We start from the raw sequence: 21,211 nt of genomic DNA, 5'->3' as shown, positions 1-21,211 counted from the left end.
GGATTGCAACTGGCAAGACTGGCAGCCAGTTCTATTAAAGCAATACGTTAACATATTATTTGATGGGGGTTTAGGATGTGTTGAATATTGGTTCTTATATTTGATTGGATGCACCTAAGCTAAATTACTTTTTTTATCTAGTATTAAACATAAAGAAAGTCTTTTATTATTCATAGCTGCAGAGAATATCAATTTCTATGTTGATGACTCACTGCAGGAATTCCCATGGTACCCATCTGAACTGGCCTCGAAACCCAGGCCAGAAGGAATGTAATGGTGGCAGGAAACCAGTTTGCTTCAGTATGCTCAACACTGGACCAGTGCCAATGGTACAGGAACCAGTCACTTTGTGTTTTGAGTCTGAACATTTGACAATGAAATAGGGTCTGGTCATAGAAATAACATCTCAAAACATCCTTTATATTACAATGTGCACCGTCAGACCAGCAGACAGACAGAAAGGGAATATTAGGGCTAGATAATGGTAGGGGTGGGAAAAATAATCGATTCTTCGATGCATCGCGATTCTCTCTAGAACGATTCCGCCTCGATGCAGATAAATTAATAATCGGAATTTTAATAATAAAAAAGAAAATGTTTCTATGTTTTTATTATTTGCTCGCCTGCTTCAACATTCTGTTCACCAGAGAGGGATTTTTGTAATTGTAAAATTATTTCAATTATCTTCAGTGTGTATTGGCCAATCTGATTTGTCTTGAAACGATTGCGATTCAGGCTACGCATAGCATGCACGAAACTCACGGCCAGACACAAGAACTCCTTCTAATTCAAGAGCAGCTTTTTCTTTAATGCCATAGAAAAGAAAGATTAGAAAGTAAAGAAAACTGCACCCTATTTTTTACATGCTTCCATATTGTGCTGTAATGCAAGCTGCAATGAGTATGGCATTGTTCATAGAAAGTCATATTTGTGACAAAAGCTTTTTCTCTAATAAAAAATTTGATACGGTAATTCATCTGTGATGTCTTTAATGATCATCACAAAAGTAGGAAGTGATTAGCAAACTCTGAGTAGCAAACTCAGATGTATACAACTTTTGAAAATCACGCATGGAAATGTACATAAAAAAATATTGTTGCATCAAGATGCATCGATAATTGTTTTAGAATCTAATCGTTAACCTCATAATCGGAATCGAATCGTGAGGTGCCAAGAGATTCCCACCCCTAGATAATGGCATGCTCTCAGAAGTCTGGAAGCCTTCATACATAAACTGGAATTTTTGGCATGTGATTACAGTTTACGAGTTAGAGATGTTGGAAGGACATCTTTTCTGTTTCGTTTGTTCTTCCTGCAACCGTGCTCGAGTCATCCAGTTCTGGGAATGTGAGTGGAGCCAACCCCGAGAACACACTGAGCTCCACCATATCAAATCATCTCTCATTAATTCTTAATGTTCTGTTTTCACAAGGAAGACATCCTCACTGAGAACCACACCAGCTGTTGTTGACGCATCTTTCCGGGGATAACACTGATAAATCTTTGGCAGATGAACCATGTTTACCTGATCCACACAAGCACTGCTTACACTGGTGAGCGAATCCATATGCATACAAACCTTGCCACATGCCACCTAGCATGGCTCAGCTTACGTCGGTACACCAAGAGTTTAGCCGTGAACCGACCTGCGAGCACATGCCACCTAGCATGGCTAAGCATAAGCTGCTACGCCCAGGGATCAGCCAGGGAAGAAATAACACCATACATCAACAGGGCTCAGCAGAGCAGTGGTTGAGGGAGTACGGGGTCGGTCCAAACCCATCCAGAAAGTTCACAACCCCATCTTGTTAGGTCATGTAGAGATACAGACACAGATGTATATCGTTAGACGTAGGCTATTTATTTAGAGAGGGAGATAGATGGTGAGTGATAGCTGCAGAGATAGATAGGAAAGATTAATAAGGTATAAATTAAAGTATAGATAGTTACCAGGGTCCAAATTAATACATGCCACCAGCGATTGGCAGATCAATCTAACCATTTGGCATTTGGTTACATGCAGGCTTACATATAAAAACCAATGGTTGGCCAGTAAATGTTTCCCTTCAGGCAGGTAAAAAGACTAAAATCTAATTTGGATCCTGAGAAAGACAGATGGCGATGGCTAGTGACAGGTGTCAGGCAAAAACGTGAGTCTACCTGGGGGTGAAAAGGTCTGTGCCATTCCTCTCTACAGTACACATTTACCCATCCACCGGTCAATGTCCCTGACATGATGTGACAGCCGAGCACGCAGGAAGCTGAGATCTGCCTGTACATCTACAACATCCTACCCGTCATCATCATCCAAGTTATCCCACCTTCATTGCAGAGGGGAGGACAACCAGTCTGTTCAACTTAACCCCAAAACACACCCAAACGAGGACCTGCCCGCTGGCACCTGGCCAGGCTGGTGCCCATACACAACAGCCTCGTACTACCCTCCTAAACTGGACAGGGCCCCTTCCTTCTCTGCACCAGAGTGGCACTGCATCAGTCTGGCCGCGAGCCGGTGGAAAGCCTTTTTCAAACACAATCATAGAACTAACCAAGGGGAGGGAATTGTGCGAAAGTGTCACAATCTATGGAGCAATGGAAAACGATTAATCTGAGATAGACTAACGATGTTAAAAGATTAACATAAATCTGCACAGAAGGGTTTTCTCAGAAAATACATTTTTGCTTTACTTCCAAACGGATTCGGTGAAGCGAGTTGGTTATTCAATATGATTGGCTCGAGTTTTTTGAGCAACGTAAGACAGCAAGCATATTTTGGGAATCAATTGCTGCCCGGCCAAGGCCAGACTGATCATTGCAAAACGCTAACTGGACGATCTTGTTAGGCCAACAGTTCACTGACTGAACGCTTCATAATGAGGTGTAGATATGTCAATTAGGATGAGCATGGCTCAGGCTTGGCTGGAGGTTGGCGCGGGGGCTGCCGGATTATCTTCAAGTTCGCAGTGCTAGTGACAGTGGCATGGGTCCTGGTTCCCATCGCCGATGCCATACTGCAGTCTGAGGGAAGGGCTGCATAATGAGTTGCGTTAGCGGCTGGTGTACCCAGACGTTTAATGGTGGTAGTTGGACTCGCAGGTGTGAGCCATTAGGTTTGGACAAGGTAGTATTACTGTATACCAGGGTATTTAGAAATCCTGAAGGTAGGATCTTCAATACAGTCAAAAATACAAATTCTCCACTTTCTATTAAACTTTTATCCAACATCTTAAGAAAATTTGTTTTTTATGTTGATATGCATTTAAGCCAGGTTTTGGAGTAGGTTATATAATGAAATGGTCCAAAAGATATTCCACAGATATACACCCTCTGAATACAGCCATCTGACACTGTGAACTAAGACTTGATCCTTGTATAAGTGTGTGTGTCTCGCTGTCTTTACCTGCCCAGGAGACGGGCAGCAGCACTCCTCTCTATAGAGCCATTGTTTGGTCAGTATTTCTACACAATCAGGGCATTGTAAAGTACTGTGCCCTTAATAGCCAAACTGAAACAAAATTCAACTGATTACGTCTCATCTTAGAAAGTGTCTTTTGCTAACTCGACAGTCAAGAGCAAGTAAAAAAAGTGTGGCCAGTGGCACTCCAGTGTGGGTTTAACGCACATGGACTGTAGACATATTGAACTGACTTTCGTACACAACTTCTCGTTGAAATTTGGACCGTGTAAACGATAGTTTTTTTAGTATTTCTTGCATCCCTAGTCTGCCACCACCATTCACCCACTGATGTGTCCGTAACCTCTGGGGGAACAAGTGTCATTGGTTCCTCAACCTAGGATCTATGACCCAGCAAAACTTGTTTAACAAGGCTGATTGACTATTAGCATGGTGTTAGCTATATTATAAAAACACACAGCATTGTCTAATATGCTAATTTACAAGATATGTCTGCATATCTAGCCCAGCCATCGGCCAACTACAGAAGTCGGCCATCAAGGTCCGCCGACATCAGCAAGCCATAAACCGACATCAGTCGATGACTGACGTTGACTGACTATGGCGTACGTCAGCCATTGACCGACGTCAGCCATAGTCAGTCAACGGCGGCCAACGTTAGCCGTTGGCTGAGGTGCGCCTGGCACACTGTGGGCCTCTAGAGGAGAGACTCAAGGGTACGGTTACAGGCTCCACCTGCCAGGGTGTCACCGGCCGATCAGGTAGCAGAGCTGGGGATCCCTCCACACTCCTCCGGCACTCGTGTTCCTTCTCAGAGGTAAACCCTGGTGGATAGCATTTCACTGCCCAGCTCGACTGGTTCATCATCAAGCCAAGTGGAATACAATGTAGTTGCATGGCCATTTATCATCGCTCAACCTCATAGAGGCTTCTCCGGGGCAATGGGCGCATGCTTTGGGGAGTCATGAAGCTTGACTTCATGCTTACTACATAATAACCCAATAAAACTTAATATAGAGGCCTACCATATCAGACGGTCATGACAGAAATCAGTGCCAAGAGAAAACAATAAATACAAGAGAACTTTTGCTCCATGAGATGTATTTCATGAGTTTTAATGAGTAGGCCACATGTAAAAAACCTAACTATTTAGACCAACAGTGGAACCGGCAGGTCGAGTGGTGCTCGTTTAATTCTGAAAAGCCAATGGTGTCCGAGCTGGGAAGAAAGGCATCCCGGTCGTGTTTCAACGGTTTTTGACGGCAAATACAATCAGTTTAACCAATCCCAAGCAGGAATATTTGTGAAAGTCACCATGGTAACTCTTTTGTAGGATATTTTATGTTTCTCACACACGTTTATCTTATTATTAGGGTAAGGGTTATAAAAGTTTACAATAATTTTACTTACTTTAGACTTCAAGACATCATTTTTTAATCCTTTTTAACTAAATGCTGCCAATTCTACACACTATACCTTAAATAACCGTGTGTTATGTTTGAAGTTGGTTCTCTTCTATGCTTAGTCTTATCATATGGATCCAAAACGCCCCTTACTTCAACTTGCTTTGGTTACCGTTTATGGTATTTATTTGTATTTGTATTTAATTTAAAGACGTGAATGCATGAATAGTTGATTATTTGATCGAGCTGGTGACTCTTAGAGTACTTGGAAGCGTCGGCTTTGGGTAAAGCTCTACCACATACCGCAATAGCAGTGATACAATCCTATTTCTACACATTTCATCACCAACATTTGACATCGTATTCAACCCATGGTCTCTTTTCTTCTCTCAAATAATTTAACATGTGAGCCTTGATGTTATAGCGGACATACCCTGCCCCTCCATACTCTCTTCTACACACTCCTCCCAATCAATAACCTCACTGCACTAACATCATTGTTCCACCAAATCTGGAAACGTAACCTTTGGGAAATAAAAGGGTTCAAAACAAGAACGTCCACGTGGTACGAGGTAAATGAGGCCAGACAAGCTGCATTTTATCCACACAAACAAATGTGTTGCCCTGCACTGTACAACTGAAAGCCCACACAAAGAACCTTTTCAAACATAAGTACACTTGACTCAAAGCAGCTGAGGGCCAGTCTTTATGTTGGGGGGAGGGAGGGGGAACACACATCTCCAAAGCAAGGACATAAGGAGCGCCTTGTTGTGAACGTCGTCATGTGTCCAAATGATGCAACCGCTGGGGCTCTGGGCTCCCCGGGTCCAGAGAGGAACGATTGTCAGCAGCGATGACTCAACGGTGGAGGGTTCCTGAATCTAGGCCAAACAGAAGAACACATGACCGCCAATCCAGGCTACCAAGGAGACTCAGAAAGGGAGAGCGAGTGAGACGGGAGAGGGACTCAGACAGAGAGAACAGGGACTCAGAAAGAGAGCCAGAGAGAGGGCCTGCTTCTAACCAATACTTCATAGTTGACTTACTGTAAGAAAATGTATGCATGTTCTGATGACATTAAGAATTTGGTCTAAATGTCCTTAATAATAGCAAATACTCATCACAAGATACAAGATAATCAATGCTGCTGCAGCCCCAGTGTGCACGTTGGTTCTGACCCCTAGATGTCCCCACAGACACTGCTATACCTGGTTCATATTACACCAGGGGTCCTGGGGGCTCTCTTGATGTGGGGGAACGTTGGGGAGGTGTGAACGTTTCACCGGAGTTAACGGCCAAGCTGGGTTACAGCGTGGCAGCCCACAGGAGAGAGGGACCAGGACGGAGAAAGGCTGGATGGAGAGGGCAATGCTAACGAGCTGACTGAGCATATGAAAACACAGTACCATCACAGCCCTGGTCAGGGGGCCTTATCAACTGGGATCACCAAACGTGCCCAGGTGTTGGTCATTTCATAGAAATCAATTTTAAATGAAAATATTTGTATTATTTCCTCAGAAGACTACATTTTGGGACTATTACAAGGTCTACACTTGTACTGCTGGGTTTGATGCTAGTCTATGCTGAGATGTTGCCTGATGCTGCCCAATGCTCCTCTCAGGCATGTGCTGTCACCCCCCGTTTGTCCTTAGAGAGATGCTCATTCTCAATTTTATGCTGATGGCACCGTTATACTGCTGTGTGTCACCTCTTGTGCAGGCCATCGAAGTCTTACAAAATGCTTTTGTGGTCCAAAATACCCTGGTTCAGCTGAAACTCTTTTTTAATGAAGATAGTACCAAGCTGGTGTTTACCAACTCCATAATAGAGGTATCCATTAGTCTTGAGGGCTTGCTTTTTAGGTAACTAGGGTGTTTTGATAATGCTGCTGCCTGTTTGGGCCAGGTCTTCCTGGAAAAAGATATTCTTGAATCTCAATGGGACTCGCCCGGTTAAATAAAAGATCAATCAAAACAAGTCAATGTTGTTGCTGCCGACAAGTTCAATGTCAGCTGGGCGTTCCCAGGTGAAGCAGGTGACTCAACAGATGATCTGATAACACCCAGTGTCATCAGTTAAAAAAAATACAATCGCACAATACTTTATTCCACAGATCGACAGTGGGGTACCCACTTCAAAAATATTCCTGACAGTAATGCATTTGATACATCATGCTGGGCAGAGCTGGCTATTGTGGTCTGATTTGGGGAGAACGGGCTGGTTTCAGAACAACAAACTACTCAAAAACCAGCGAGCAGAGAGCCATGCTGGAGGCTAAGTGTAGCCTCAGTGGGTCGGCCGGGGAAACAGGGGGGATTGGAATGCCCCCGTTTGTGTTGTAAAGGGTCCGTTTCATCCAAAAACAGAACCATCAGGTAGCCATAAATCCACCCTGCTGGTGCTCTGGTTTCTATTAAGGCTGCTTTATGTATGATTTGAGAGTTGTAAAGAGCGCAAAAGAAAGAGCTGCAAGATCAAATAAAGAAACACTTGCTCACTCTGCGCTCCCTGCCTACCTTTCTCTGCCATTCAGGGATGTTGCTTTTGCACACCTGTGCTTGCAAGATAGACTCCCCAAACCAGTCAGTGAAGAGATGTACACTCATACACTTAATATATTGTCCCAGCACATGTTACTGACACTCATTAATTACGCTGATGGCTGGCTTGGGCTTTTCTCACAAGACACCATGAAATTACATCCCTTACCTACAGCACCTTAAGAGCCACGCTCTGGTCAGCTCACCCCTATAACTGTTCTGTGTAGCTCTAAATATCACAGGTAGAGTGTTAGTTGCCTGACATTTACTAGGACTAGAATTCCAATGTGTGCCTTCAGCACTTCAGAATGCCAGAACCAGTGTTCAACAGACAACACATTTCCTAAAGGCTGGGTCACCACCGCAGAGCCGTCTGCTGACTATTCTCATGACACATTGCTAGGACATGCTATGACACATCACAGGCCTGTATGGACAGAGGGAGCTCCGCCTCCAGCACTCCCTGTTGCCATGGAAATGGTATCTCTAACAAGCCCAACGGTTTCCCTTGAACTCTCAGTACAATTCATTTCCTTTTAGTGCAGGCCGAAACTGGGAAGGAGAACCTGTGACTGAGACGCAATGTGGACACGAGTGATTTGAACTCTAGTTTAAGAAGCAATAGGTGGACGGAAATGGAATCAAATCAAACAGACGCATAAGAAAAGTACATTTTCTTCATTCCCTTTACATCCAAAAGCCAACACCTAATATCACATGAAGGGAAAATAATCTCTTGCAGAGTGTGTGGCCCTCATTAGGACCCAGGGGTCCGTTGTAACAAACAAGGCAGAGGCTAAAACACCGTCCCACCCAACAGAAACCCTGCTGAGGATAAGCTCACAGCTCCTGGTCGTTTCCAGATCTCATGCGGTCACATCTGGCCGGGCCTTGCCTGAACACGTTAGCTTCGCGCTGCAATGTGCGTGTCTGACAGCTCCAAAGAGCACGGCTAGAAGAGTGGTGCATGCATACACTGAGCGCACGCACGCAAACACACATGCACACACATTCATGTGCTTGCATGGGTGTGTGTCTGGGTGTCTGCCTGCATGCAGGAAAATGTCTGCATGTGTCTGACTGACCGACTGAGGGAGGGACGCACGGAGAGAAAGACAAGTTGCGATGTTGCCATGAGCCACCGTATGATTGGAGAAGGGGCAGTCGCTCTGTTGCCATGGTGACGGGAACGCAGAGGAAGAGGGCTTCCCGGAACAACAAACGACAATTTTGAAGCGGACCTCTACCGACAGAGGAAGCTCCGCCTCCAACACACCCTGTTGCTATGGAAACGCTATCTCTAACAAGCTCCAATGTTTTCCCTTGAAATCTCAACTACAAGTCTGTAAACAGGAGATTATGATTTGATACAGGACAGGTCTTGTACAGTAAAGAAACCTTTCATCACCGCAATGCCCTCCTAAGCCTGAGCGCGGAGCTAATCTGCTGTGGCTTTGAAAAGAATGCAAGTAAGGGTGTATCATCAGGATGTGCATGAGTCCAGAACTCCTGGAAGCAGCTTAGCTCCAGTAAGGGAGTATCATCACGGTGTGCATGAGTCCAGAACTCCTGGAAGCAGCTTAGCTCCGGTGGGAGTGGGAATGTTTTCGATAAGGCAGATATTTCAACTTCATAACCATCTATTCATGTAATTGTAGGAATAGTGGACACACATTGTTTATACTTTCATTACATTAACGAGAAATGAAGGCATTCATATCGGCCTTCACATGACCTGCTACCCCACCATGCATAAGTAAATAAAATGAAGAATGAGGAGGGCAGCCAATCAATCAAAGACCGGGTGGGGGAATGCATAGTGATGCCAAAATGGGAGCAGTGGCTGGGAGAGAGGATCAATACGGAGCTACAGCGAGGTCCACAGTGACTGGGCTGACGGGCTGAATGTACTCCGGCAGGTCGATAAACACACTGCCCACTTCCCGCTCGGAGGAGCGCCTCGTGGGGATAACACACTAAACACACACCACTGTCTCCGACACGCCTCTACACACATGACCCCTAAAGGACAAATACATCTTTTTTCATAAACCAGAATAACCACTAATCAGTTGCTGTTGAGAAGCTGGGCTGTGCAGCGGAAAACATGTTGGGTAGATTTCGCTTGAATGATTTGAGTGTTCTCCGCCTCACTCTTCAGCAGCTGCTGAAGGACTCAACGTCAAATGTAACTAGCTGTTGTAACTAATCCGAGCACAGAGAAGAGAGGAGCATTAGTCTGTGCGTCTTGGAGTGTGGTGAGACTGGTCTGTTGCCATGTGTCGGGAACAGCTCAGGAAGTCATAAGCTGACTCATGGCTCTGCCGACTCTAAAGGGTTAAAATTTCATCACATCCTGGACCCGGGTTTTTCACACAGAATTTTCAATTAACAGTAAACATTTTTACACTGCCAAAAATGCCCGTCTTATATCCACCTTTTTCCAGGCATGGTCCGCGCGTTTACACTGACCGAGGTAAAAAACCGGCATGATTTCACACCCCAATTTACCCTCTCGGACCCTTCACATATTGGGGGTGGAGGTGTGACTTGGATAGAGGTGTTGCTGCATCTCTACAACAGAGACAATGCAGCGATAAACATGGTAGTTCTAACTGGAGGGACGGCGAATTACAGGGGTTTCATGTATAGAGCTGCTGACCATCATGGGAGAGAAGGTGATGCAGTTGCATTTAACAAAGACAGGGAAAGATGGTGCGATCTACAAGAAAGGCTTTTGTCGGGATAAAAAACAAGTGGTCAGCAAAATAAATAAAATGTTAGCGTTTTTGCACTTGTAAATAGTTAATAGCATTTGTAGCCTACACTCAGACTCATATTCATAACAAAATAAAAACGTTTGGAGCATGCAAATTATTCTAATGTGGTCTACTCTCCGTGCATAGCCCCCCCTTCTCCCGTGAACCAAGAAAGCCGCCCCCTTGACGAAGGGGGTTTTTACCCAACCGGTTTTAAACAGGCAAGATATTGAAATTGCAGGGCGTGCCAAGCCGCAACCGTACCGGCTTGGCAGTGTTAAAATGCCTAGTGCCAAACGATCCAAACCAACCACTAAAAGACAGTGACAGTGTGAGAGAGAGACAGTGTGAGAGTGAGACAGTGTGTGTGAGAGAAAGACAGGGAGAGAGAGACAGACGGACAGAGAAATCTGAATCATAAAGGGCTTTCCTGAATGTCTTTCAGCGAGGTTGCACTCTGCCTGCACAGGCCTTTGTGCTGCTAACTCCTTAATGTGCACTTTCACTGTAACACAAGAGCCCGCTCAGAGAGCATTGCTGCCGTCCTATTTGACACTCTGAAGTCTCCCAAACTGCCCATGTCTCCCAGCCTCAAGGGACCGCCCTGATCCCAGTTCTGCTTCTTTCTGCAGATCAGTCTGGTCTCAATAGCGTTGGAAACCTTCCGAAACACGTTCAAATTAAAAAGGTACGAGCAGCGCTTGGAAAGCTTGTGTCAGCTCTTGACCAACCAGGAGCGCCGGTCTGCCAAAGAAGAACAAATAACGGCATGCCAAGAACGGTTTAGCAATCTATGGAGCAATCACAGCCGTTGATATTTCAAGTCGACTGAATAACCCTGATAAACAATATACACAAATCTGCATGTTCTCCTTTCTCAAAGGAGAATATGTTTTGGCTCTAGTTGCAGCCAGAGTCAGCAAGCTGAACAAGAGCATGATCATCACTCTGATTGGTTACAGTTTTTATTTTTTTACTAAGGCCGCGGCCATATTTGGAAATCAATCCCTCCCCAGCAATGGCCCTACTGATATTCACTGACCAAACCCTTCCAATAAAATGGGTTGGTAGGGAAGTGACCAGGAGACGAGGGTGAGGCTGGCTATCAGACTACAGGTGACAGCTGCTCCTGGTTTCACGCTACTATCGGCACACTTGTGTGTATCAGGAAGTTCAGTAGAACTCTACTCAGCCTTTACTCTCCATTCACAGAACCCCTGGTACCGGTTCTGAGCAGACCATTTCTACTGAACATCAGGGGGCGTGGCCCAATCTCACACAGAGCCAGGGGGCGTGCTCCCATCTCACACACACAGCCAGGCCAGGGGGCCGTGGTCCAGGCCAGGGGGGTGTGGCCCCAACTCCTACCTGCGCTCCCGGTGAGGAAGAGGATGGTGCTGCTGGCGGGTGATGAAGGTGGTTCCCCACAGAGGGCTGCTGTGGCTGGTCCGCAGCCAGCCCACCGGGGGAGGGGATGAGGAGGAGGAGGATGGGGAGGAGGGGGGCGGGTACCCCCCCGAACCACCTCCAAACCCGTGGTCCGACTCCGCCTCCGTCGTCAGCGACGACGCTGAGCTCCCCATCGCCAGGGTGGCGATGGCAAACTCCCGCCCAGGGCTGACCCCCTCTCAATGGGAGTCGGGGGGGGGGGTCCAAAAATAAGAAGAGCAGACGTACGAGACCAGCGGAGAGCTGGAGAACTGGAGAGGGGAAGGGCTAGGCCACAAGAACCCTCTACTCTCAGGACCCTTTCACTCCTGCTGAGATGAGTACCGTGGTGGCCTGAGATTTGGCTGAACGTCCCCACCCACCACCCAACGTTCAACGCAGGACACACACACACACACGCGCGCAAACTACAAAAGGACCAATCCAGAGAAAAGACAAATATCATCCAATGAAAACACGGCTTCAACGTTTGGGTTAGAACCCAAAACATCCACAGTGAAGCAGACCGGGTCCGTGTCGTCCAAGGCACGATCACGTGTCCACCAAAGCGAGAGTTCAGGGAGGCTGAAGGAGCTGCACTCACGAGTCCAGAGCCCGGACTGACTCTCTCAACAGGGGGAAGGCTCAGCACGCATCCAAAGGGCCCGAGGTTGCTCACAGGATGTTGGCAGACTAGGGGAACAGCGTTATTGACCGACCCGTGTCATCTTCCACAGATCCGCAGCTGCGGCGCAGGATTAACTGGAGATCTCCAGAGTAAAAAAAAAAAAAAGAGCCACACAGGGTATGCTGCACACCTGCGCTCAGACCACAACAACAAGCAGTGCAAGCCAAGGCTAGGGTCCGTTTTGTAGGGCTAGACGACTACAGCGTCTTACATGCGTTTAGATCTCCAAAATCCAACATCGAAACCCAAACATGAAATATTTGGAGATGATTCTTTTGACGGCCCAGCGCTGGGGCCCTCCCAGACCCAGCCGACAGCTCTACAAGTGATCCTGCTGCTCATGATGGAACTTCATCGTCGGTGCCAGGGTGCGAGCTGGGTCCCAAGAGGATCTGGGTGCCGGGTCTTTAGTCTGCGTGCGTAAGTCGGCGGGCGGCTCGGGGGGGGGGGCAGGAATCGGGAGCAAAAGCAGTTAACAGACAGCGTGTTCCACATGTACAGAAACAACACAACCCGTATAAATCCGTTCTGAAAGCGATATCCAGATGCAGACGAGGTTACAGCGGGAGGCCAGCCTAAGCTGTAGTCCCGCGGGGTCTGGGAGCGTAAATAACCACGCAGCACCGCTCACGTCATTCCACATCCATGGTGGATCACAGGGACTAACGCGCAGGTCTCACACATCGGATGTATTTACATTGAAGTAATGACAACGTGCACATATCGGGCGACTGGGGGATGAGGTAGGACGATCCGCTCTGCTACACCTGAGACAGGACGGCGGCGTGGACACAAGACGCGCCACAACACGGGGCTGGAACCACGAAAACCCCTAGGTCTTTCTTCCACCAACGCGACGGTGCACCTCCCATCACATCATAACCGCGGGACACAGTCCCCGGGACTGGGGACTCCAGCCTGCAGTGTGCTCGCGACCCCAGCAGCCGTCCGGTCGACGCGGAGCCCCGGCTGGTGATGAAGAGGAAGAGTCATCCTCGCCTACCGAGACCGACGGTCGCTCTGATGCGAATTACGAAACGCCTGTCCCCTCTAGAAACCCCGTTTATCCCCTCTTCTCGTCTCTGCCCGATGTAAGAGGTCGGAGAAGGATGTTTGTATTCCAGATTTCGTGTGCGGTGTGCCTCGTTTTCTCTTTACAGCGCTTACAGGGGTTTCAGTGATGCGCAGGCGCACTGGCGCGCCAGAGGGGTTTAAGGTTCAGCCTATCAGAATAAGTGGAGAGTCGACCTCTGGGGAACTCACCCACTTAAAGGAAATGGTTTTATTTCGGGATAAACTATAAAATCAATCGTAATAGCACCAGACAATATCATTATTATTGTTGTAATTGTTTCCCTCCTGTAGCTTTTTGTTCATAATTGGGTCAAAGTTTGTATAAGGATTGCAAAATGTGAAAAGGTAATTAAGGCGATATATGTTCTTGGGTAGAAGGTTATAACAGCTTTTAAATCAAGATGTCAGAGACTGAGGGGTTACAAAAGAACTGGATTACATAGATTACATACTTTTATAATATTACAAGCAGCTCTGACTTACGTGTGTGTGTGTGTGTGTGAGAGACAGCGACAAGAGGCAATGAAATTGCGAGAGAAACTGAGATCGAAAGATCCATCCCTTTGTCTCCTTGCGTCTCTCTTTCTCTGTCTCTTGTCACTCCGCCTCAAGGGACAGAGAGAGAGATAAGACAGCGAAAGAGAGTGAAAATGACAAAAATCCGATACTTTTTCCCGTTTTGCCGGGATGTGCTTCCTGCCCAATCTCCAGATGTTTGGTACATCTGGAGCCGCTGTTCCGGGCGTGGAATGCTGGAACAGCCCATCGTCCTGGGATGGAGAATGGATGAGGGTATCCTTATAGGAAGTGACTTGGCCACTCTTGCACTACATCATCAGACATCTCGCTGCTGTAGGACCACGTATAACAAATGGCTACAGAGTGGAAGTTTAGGAGGTATTAGCTACGTTGTCCTTACAATTTTTCTCAATCGTTTAAACACTTTTTCTGAAACTATAGCTCAATTTCTCAAAACTCAAGACTGATTTTTTTTCCAACAAACAGTAAACAAAACTATCAAATGAACATCAAAATACTATTTACATATGTTTTGGCTTCTTGAGGCCATGTTACATATTCAAATGTATAAAATTGTTTAGAAATAGCTTTCTTTTTTGAAGTTGAAATTATGTGGTAATAATAAGAATACATTTTATTTGTAGAGCACTTTACATTCGAAAATCTCAAAGTGCTTGAGAGTTTAACAGAAAAAAAGGGTTGTTAAAACATATAATAAATATACAGTAAAAGAGAAATTAGCAAAAGGCTTTTTTAAAAAGATTAGTCCTTTTTCTTTTTCTTTTTTCGGTTTTGTTTAAAAACAGCTGTACTGTAGTCTGAAGGGCCTTCAGGCGGTCAGGGAGGGCGTTCTTGGTACATATAGTATAAAGACTGTTGCCATATTGTAATACAATGCTGTGAATATACAGTGGGGCAAAAAAGTATTTAGTCAGCCACCAATTGTGCAAGTTCTCCCACTTAAAAAGACGAGAGAGGCCTGTAATTTTCATCATAGGTAAACCTCAGCTATGAGAGACAAAATGAAAATAAAAAATCCAGAAAATCACATTGTCTGATTTTTTAAGAAATTATTTGCAAATTATGGTGGAAAATAAGTATTTGGTCACCTACAAACCAGCAAGATTTCTGGCTGTCACAGACCTGTAACTTCTTCTTTAAGAGGCTCCTCTGTCCTCCACTCGTTACCTGTATTAATGGCACCTGTTTGAACTCCTTATCAGTATAAAAGACACCTGTCCACAACCTCAAACAGTCACACTCCAAACTCCACTATGGCCAAGACCAAAGAGCTGTCAAAGGACAACAGAAACACAATTGTAGACCTGCACCAGGCTGAGAAGTCTGAATCTGCAATAGGTAAGCAGCTTGGTGTGAAGAAATCAACTGTGGGAGCAATTATTAGGAAATGGAATACATACAAGACCACTGATAATCTCCCTCGATCTGGGGCTCCACGCAAGATCTCACCTTGTGGGGTCAAAATGATCACAAGAATGGTGAACAAAAATCCCAGAACCACACAGGGGGACCTAGTGAATGACCTCCAGAGAGCTGGGACCAAAGTAACAAAGGCTACCATCACTAACACACTACGCCGCCAGGGACTCAAATCCTGCAGTGCCAGACGTGTCCCCCTGCTAAAGCCAGTGCATGTCCGGGCCCGTTTGAAGTTTGCTAGAGAGCATTTGGATGATCCAGAACAGGATTGGGAGAATGTCATATGGTCAGATGAAACCAAAATATAACTATTTGGTAAAAACTCAACTCGTCGTGTTTGGAGGAGAAAGAATGCTGAGTTGCATCCAAAGAACACAATACCTACAGTGAAGCATGGGGGTGGAAACATCATGCTTTGGGGCTGTTTTTCTGCCAAGGGACCAGGACGTCTGATCCGTGTGACGGAAAGAATGAATGGGGCCATGTATCGTGAGATTTTGAGTGAAAACCTCCTTCCATCAGCAAGGGCACTGAAGATGAAACGTGGCTGGGTCATTCAGCATGACAATGACCCCAAACACACCGCCCGGGCAACGAAGGAGTGGCTTCGTAAGAAGCATTTCAAGGTCCTGGAGTGGCCTAGCCAGTCTCCAGATCTCAACCCCATAGAAAATCTTTGGAGGAAGTTGAAACTCTGTGTTGCCCAGCGAAGGCCCAAAAACATCACTGCTCTAGAGGAGATCTGCATGGAGGAATGGGCCAAAATACCAGCAGCAGTGTGTGAAAACCTTGTAAAGACTTACAGAAAACGTTTGACCTCTGTCATTGCCAACAAAGGGCATGTAACAAAGTATTGAGATGACCTTTTGTTATTGACCAAATACTTATTTTCCACCATAATTTGCAAATAAATGCTTTAAAAATCAGACAATGTGATTTTATAGCTGAGCTCATAGCTGAGGTATACCTATGATGAAAATTACAGGCCTCTCTCATCTTTTTAAGTGGGAGAACTTGCACAATTGGTGGCTGACTAAATACTTTTTTGCCCCACTGTATCATAAATATTGCATTGACACAATCGTACCAGAATAGGATACAAATATTTGTCTATCCAATGAGCTCCAATGGGCTAAACTCACAATCCCAGCTTCATATTGTACACCTATAGTTGATACTGCAAATTTGTTCGGAGAATGCACCAATGTTACCTATTTTGGCAAAACTCACGGTACAGTAGTTGCACTGATAAGTAAAATGAAAAACAATCCAGTAAGAAAATGCCATTCGGCCATTCTCCGTTGTGACAAACAAGCAGTTTTTTGAAATTTTCCCCTTAACTATGAACCGTACCGTACCGTACCATGACTTAAAAACAGAGGTACGTACTGAACCGTGACTTTTGTGTACCGTTACACCCCTAATATCTACAACACAGCAGAGCTCGCCTGAGGCCTCTTTTATGCTCTGACCCATGATTAAAGTGTTTTGCCAGTTGACTTTGAACAAGTGAGTTAGACTTATGGTAATTAGTTGTTGCGTTTTGAGCACCAAAATTATGAGATTTGTGCTTAGAGTTTTGCAAAGAATGTGATTTCGAATTTCTTTATCTCTAAAAAAATCTCTTCAAGTTTTCAGAATTGTGTGCATAGTTCCATTTTTTGTGTGTATACTATAGAGAAAAACTGTAATGATGCTGCAGCGGCTCTCAAAACGACCCAACGGTGCCTCTTTAATGAGTAACTGCTGGTGCTCAAGTGATCCAGAGAGACAGAGAAAGAGAGACAGAGAGAAAGAAAGAAATAAAGACAGAAACAAAGATTGAGAGAAACAAAAGGAGAGAGATAGACAAAGAGAGACCGACAGAGAGAGAGAGAGAGAGAGAGAGATAGAAAAAGACAGACAGACACACAGACACAGAGAGAGAGAAAGAGACATCCAGATAGAGACAGAGAGAGACCAACAGAGACAGACAGACAGACAGACAGACAGACAGACAGACAGACAGACAGACAGACAGACAGACAGAGATCGAGCGAGACAGAGGTATTGCAACATGATGGGGATTCCTTGCAGGACCTGTTGGTGTTCTTTAGAGTAGTGGGGCTAGCTTCACACCAGATCAATATCACTACAGCATGGCTAAGTCATAAGTTGTTAATGGGCGGGTTCTCCATCTCGACGTCTGCTCACTCTCCATATCCTCATTCCTTGTTTCTTGTTCTTAAACACCTCACATTCATTACCAAATCGAGGCCCATCTGTAATTCCATGTTTCCCCACACAGTAACTAACTAAAACTACTGCGCTGCAAGATGCTCTTTAAACTCCAATGTTTGCCCCAGATTAACTGGAAAAGGTCATGTGAGCTTAACTCACTCCACCATAGCAGAACTAAACTCACTGCTTATAACCACTATATCAGAACTAAACTCACTGCTTATCACCACTATATCAGAACTAAACTCACTGCTTATCACCACTATAGCAGAACTAAACTCACTGCTTATCCCCACTATAGCAGAACTAAACTCACTGCTTATCACCACTATATCAGAACTAAACTCACTGCTTATCCCCACTATAGCAGCACTAAACTCACTGCTTATCTCCACTATAGCAGCACTAAACTCAGTGCTTATCACCACTATATCAGAACTAAACTCACTGCTTATCACCACTATATCAGAACTAAACTCACTGCTTATCACCACTATAGCAGAACTAAACTCACTGCTTATCCCCACTATAGCAGAACTAAACTCACTGCTTATCACCACTATAGCAGCACTAAAGACACTGCTTATCACCACTATAGCAGCACTAAACTCACTGCTTATCACCACTATATCAGAACTAAACTCACTGCTTATCCCCACTATATCAGAACTAAACTCACTGCTTATCACCACTATATCGGAACTAAACTCACTGCTTATCACCACTATAGCAGCACTAAACTCACTGCTTATCACCACTATATCAGAACTAAACTCACTGCTTATCACCACTATATCAGAACTAAACTCACTGCTTATCACCACCATAGCAGAACTAAACTCACTGCTTATAACCACTATATCAGAACTAAACTCACTGCTTATCACCACTATATCAGAACTAAACTCACTGCTTATCACCACTATAGCAGAACTAAACTCACTGCTTATCCCCACTATAGCAGAACTAAACTCACTGCTTATCACCACTATATCAGAACTAAACTCACTGCTTATCCCCACTATAGCAGCACTAAACTCACTGCTTATCTCCACTATAGCAGCACTAAACTCAGTGCTTATCACCACTATATCAGAACTAAACTCACTGCTTATCACCACTATATCAGAACTAAACTCACTGCTTATCACCACTATAGCAGAACTAAACTCACTGCTTATCCCCACTATAGCAGAACTAAACTCACTGCTTATCACCACTATAGCAGCACTAAAGACACTGCTTATCACCACTATAGCAGCACTAAACTCACTGCTTATCACCACTATATCAGAACTAAACTCACTGCTTATCCCCACTATATCAGAACTAAACTCACTGCTTATCACCACTATATCGGAACTAAACTCACTGCTTATCACCACTATAGCAGCACTAAACTCACTGCTTATCACCACTATATCAGAACTAAACTCACTGCTTATCACCACTATATCAGAACTAAACTCACTGCTTATCACCACTATAGCAGAACTAAACTCACTGCTTATCACCACTATAGCAGAACTAAACTCACTGCTTATCACCACTATAGCAGCACTAAACTCACTGCTTATCACCACTATAGCAGAACTAAACTCACTGCTTATGACCACTATAGCAGAACTAAACTCACTGCTTATCACCACTATATCAGAACTAAACTCACTGCTTATCCCCACTATAGCATCACTAGACTCACTGCTTATCACCACTATAGCAGAACTAAACTCACTGCTTATCCACAGTATAGCAGAACTAAACTCACTGCTTATCCCCACTATGTCAGCACTAAAACAGGCCAGCTGAGCTACACTCACGGCACACTTTAATGACTGGTGTAAACTGAGCCAAGCCAATCAGATGCAGTAGATTACCAACTCGTTAAATATTAACAATAAAAAGAAAGAAGGATTTGAACTTGAGTTTGTCACTAAATACCTCAGAGTGCAACTGAAGACGTCGTTACAAATCGATTTTACACACACACACACATACACACCTGTTCTTCTTCCAGCTGCCTCTGAGCAAGGCAGCGGGCAAAAGACTTAGCAACTGTTAGAGATAGAAAGAGAGAGAAAGCCGCTTCATTCCAGTTCCGGGTTGAAGTGTTCTCGACCGACAGAGAGGGCTTGGTTTCATATCCCATTTCCACAACGAGCAGCAGGGATAGTGTTGGAGCAGACTGAACACTGAACTGTCAGAACAACTGCCACAACAACTTTCTCACAATCCCTCCTAATCCTTTCCCCCTACTAAGTATCAGGGCAGATCTGCCCCAGACCCCAGCAATGAAAACCCAATGAGCATCTCTCTCTCTCTCTCTCTCTCTCTCTCTCTCTCTCTCTCTCTCTCTCTCTCTCTCTCTCTCTCTCTCTCTCTCTCTCTCTCTCTCTCTCTCTCTCTCTCTCTCTCTCTCTCTCTCTCTCTCTCTCTCTCTCTCTCTCTCTCTCTCTCTCTCGTCCCCAGCAGACCGCGGGATTCGGACTCCGTAAACACAAAGACGCGTCTATTTCAACACCCCGATTAAAAGCTTTCGTTTCCAAAATAACTTCCTTCAATTCAGCTACAAGTGCTCTTACCTCCAAATGCTCTTCGGCTTGAAAAGCAAACGATAGACCCTTTTTAGAGTCGTAAACGCGGTTAACTTTTGCTGGCCATGGAGAACCCACCAAGTTGTTCCTGGATCGGACCCGGGACGGATGTTATCTCCGCGGGTTACCTCTGGTCCTTAACACAGCCGGCCCGTCCATGCTCCACACATCTGAGTTATGGACAGAGATCGCTCCATAAACGAACCAAACCATCGAGTACCGGCGAGAACTCGCAGATATACCTCAAAGAACACCTCAGGAAGGGGAATCTCCAGGAACGATAAGGATTTGGCGTACTCCTCTGGCGTAGAACCGGTAGAACCGGTAGCACCGGTTGACTGCGCGACGAACGTTTAGCGCAAGTCTGTCTGAGAATACTAACGGATAAGAACTCAGTTTCCCATCTCCGGGGACTACAAATCAAACCCGGATATCCGGCACCTCTCACGTCAAAATAATCACGTTATGAAACATGATGAATTAATAGATTAAGTCATCGTTTTATTTTTTATATAATTTGTTTTCGGAGTAGATATTTAAACCTGAGCAGGATCCGATAATGTCAAAAGAAAAATCCGATTGTTAAATTATGTGTGGCCAGAATCATAAAATAATGAGCAATATGCAGACCGTAAGTTTTTTGGTCTGGTCTCAATTTGAAAGCAGTAAAATTGTTTACCGTAAAATAAATATAAATTAATTTAAATTAATTCTAGACGAGTCCTAGTCTATTGATTATAGCCTATCCACGCTATCTAGTGGTTGTTGTTAGTATAACCTTTAACAATTAATCACTATCTCACACAAACAAACACACACATACACACACGCGCACACACACACACACATACACACACACACAAACACGTAATGAAATCTCATTTAAGATGTGGTAATGGACGGTTTGAAACTGTAGTTCAGATCAACAGGGCCTTATCCTTGAGGCCCCTGGAGCTACTGGTATGATTCTCCGCTCAGATATAGGTGCAGCAGCTCAAGGAAAGCTCAAGGAAAAAGGCTGTCCTGATGAATACTTTATGATCATTCCCTACAACTCACTCGCACTTTCGTTTTGCCCTACTTGCATTTCACTGTAATTAGAAGCGTTGTTATTAACTATTTGCTGCAAAG

General features: G+C 45.0%; 1 protein-coding gene across 1 annotated transcript in view; it reads right to left on the bottom strand.

Moving 5' to 3' along the window:
* The window catches only part of capn15 (calpain 15), a 34,324-nt gene extending 13,926 nt beyond the window's left edge, over positions 1-20,398 (bottom strand). The window contains exon 1 of the mRNA XM_079757015.1: positions 20,069-20,398. The gene's annotated coding sequence lies outside the window, so the exon portion shown is untranslated. The remainder of the gene's footprint in view (positions 1-20,068) is intronic.
* Positions 20,399-21,211: the final 813 nt, after the last annotated feature.

This window comes from Pollachius pollachius, assembly GCF_949987615.1.
Source record: "Pollachius pollachius genome assembly, chromosome: 19".
NCBI lineage: Eukaryota > Metazoa > Chordata > Actinopteri > Gadiformes > Gadidae > Pollachius > Pollachius pollachius.
This window is presented reverse-complemented; position numbering and strand designations above follow the sequence as displayed.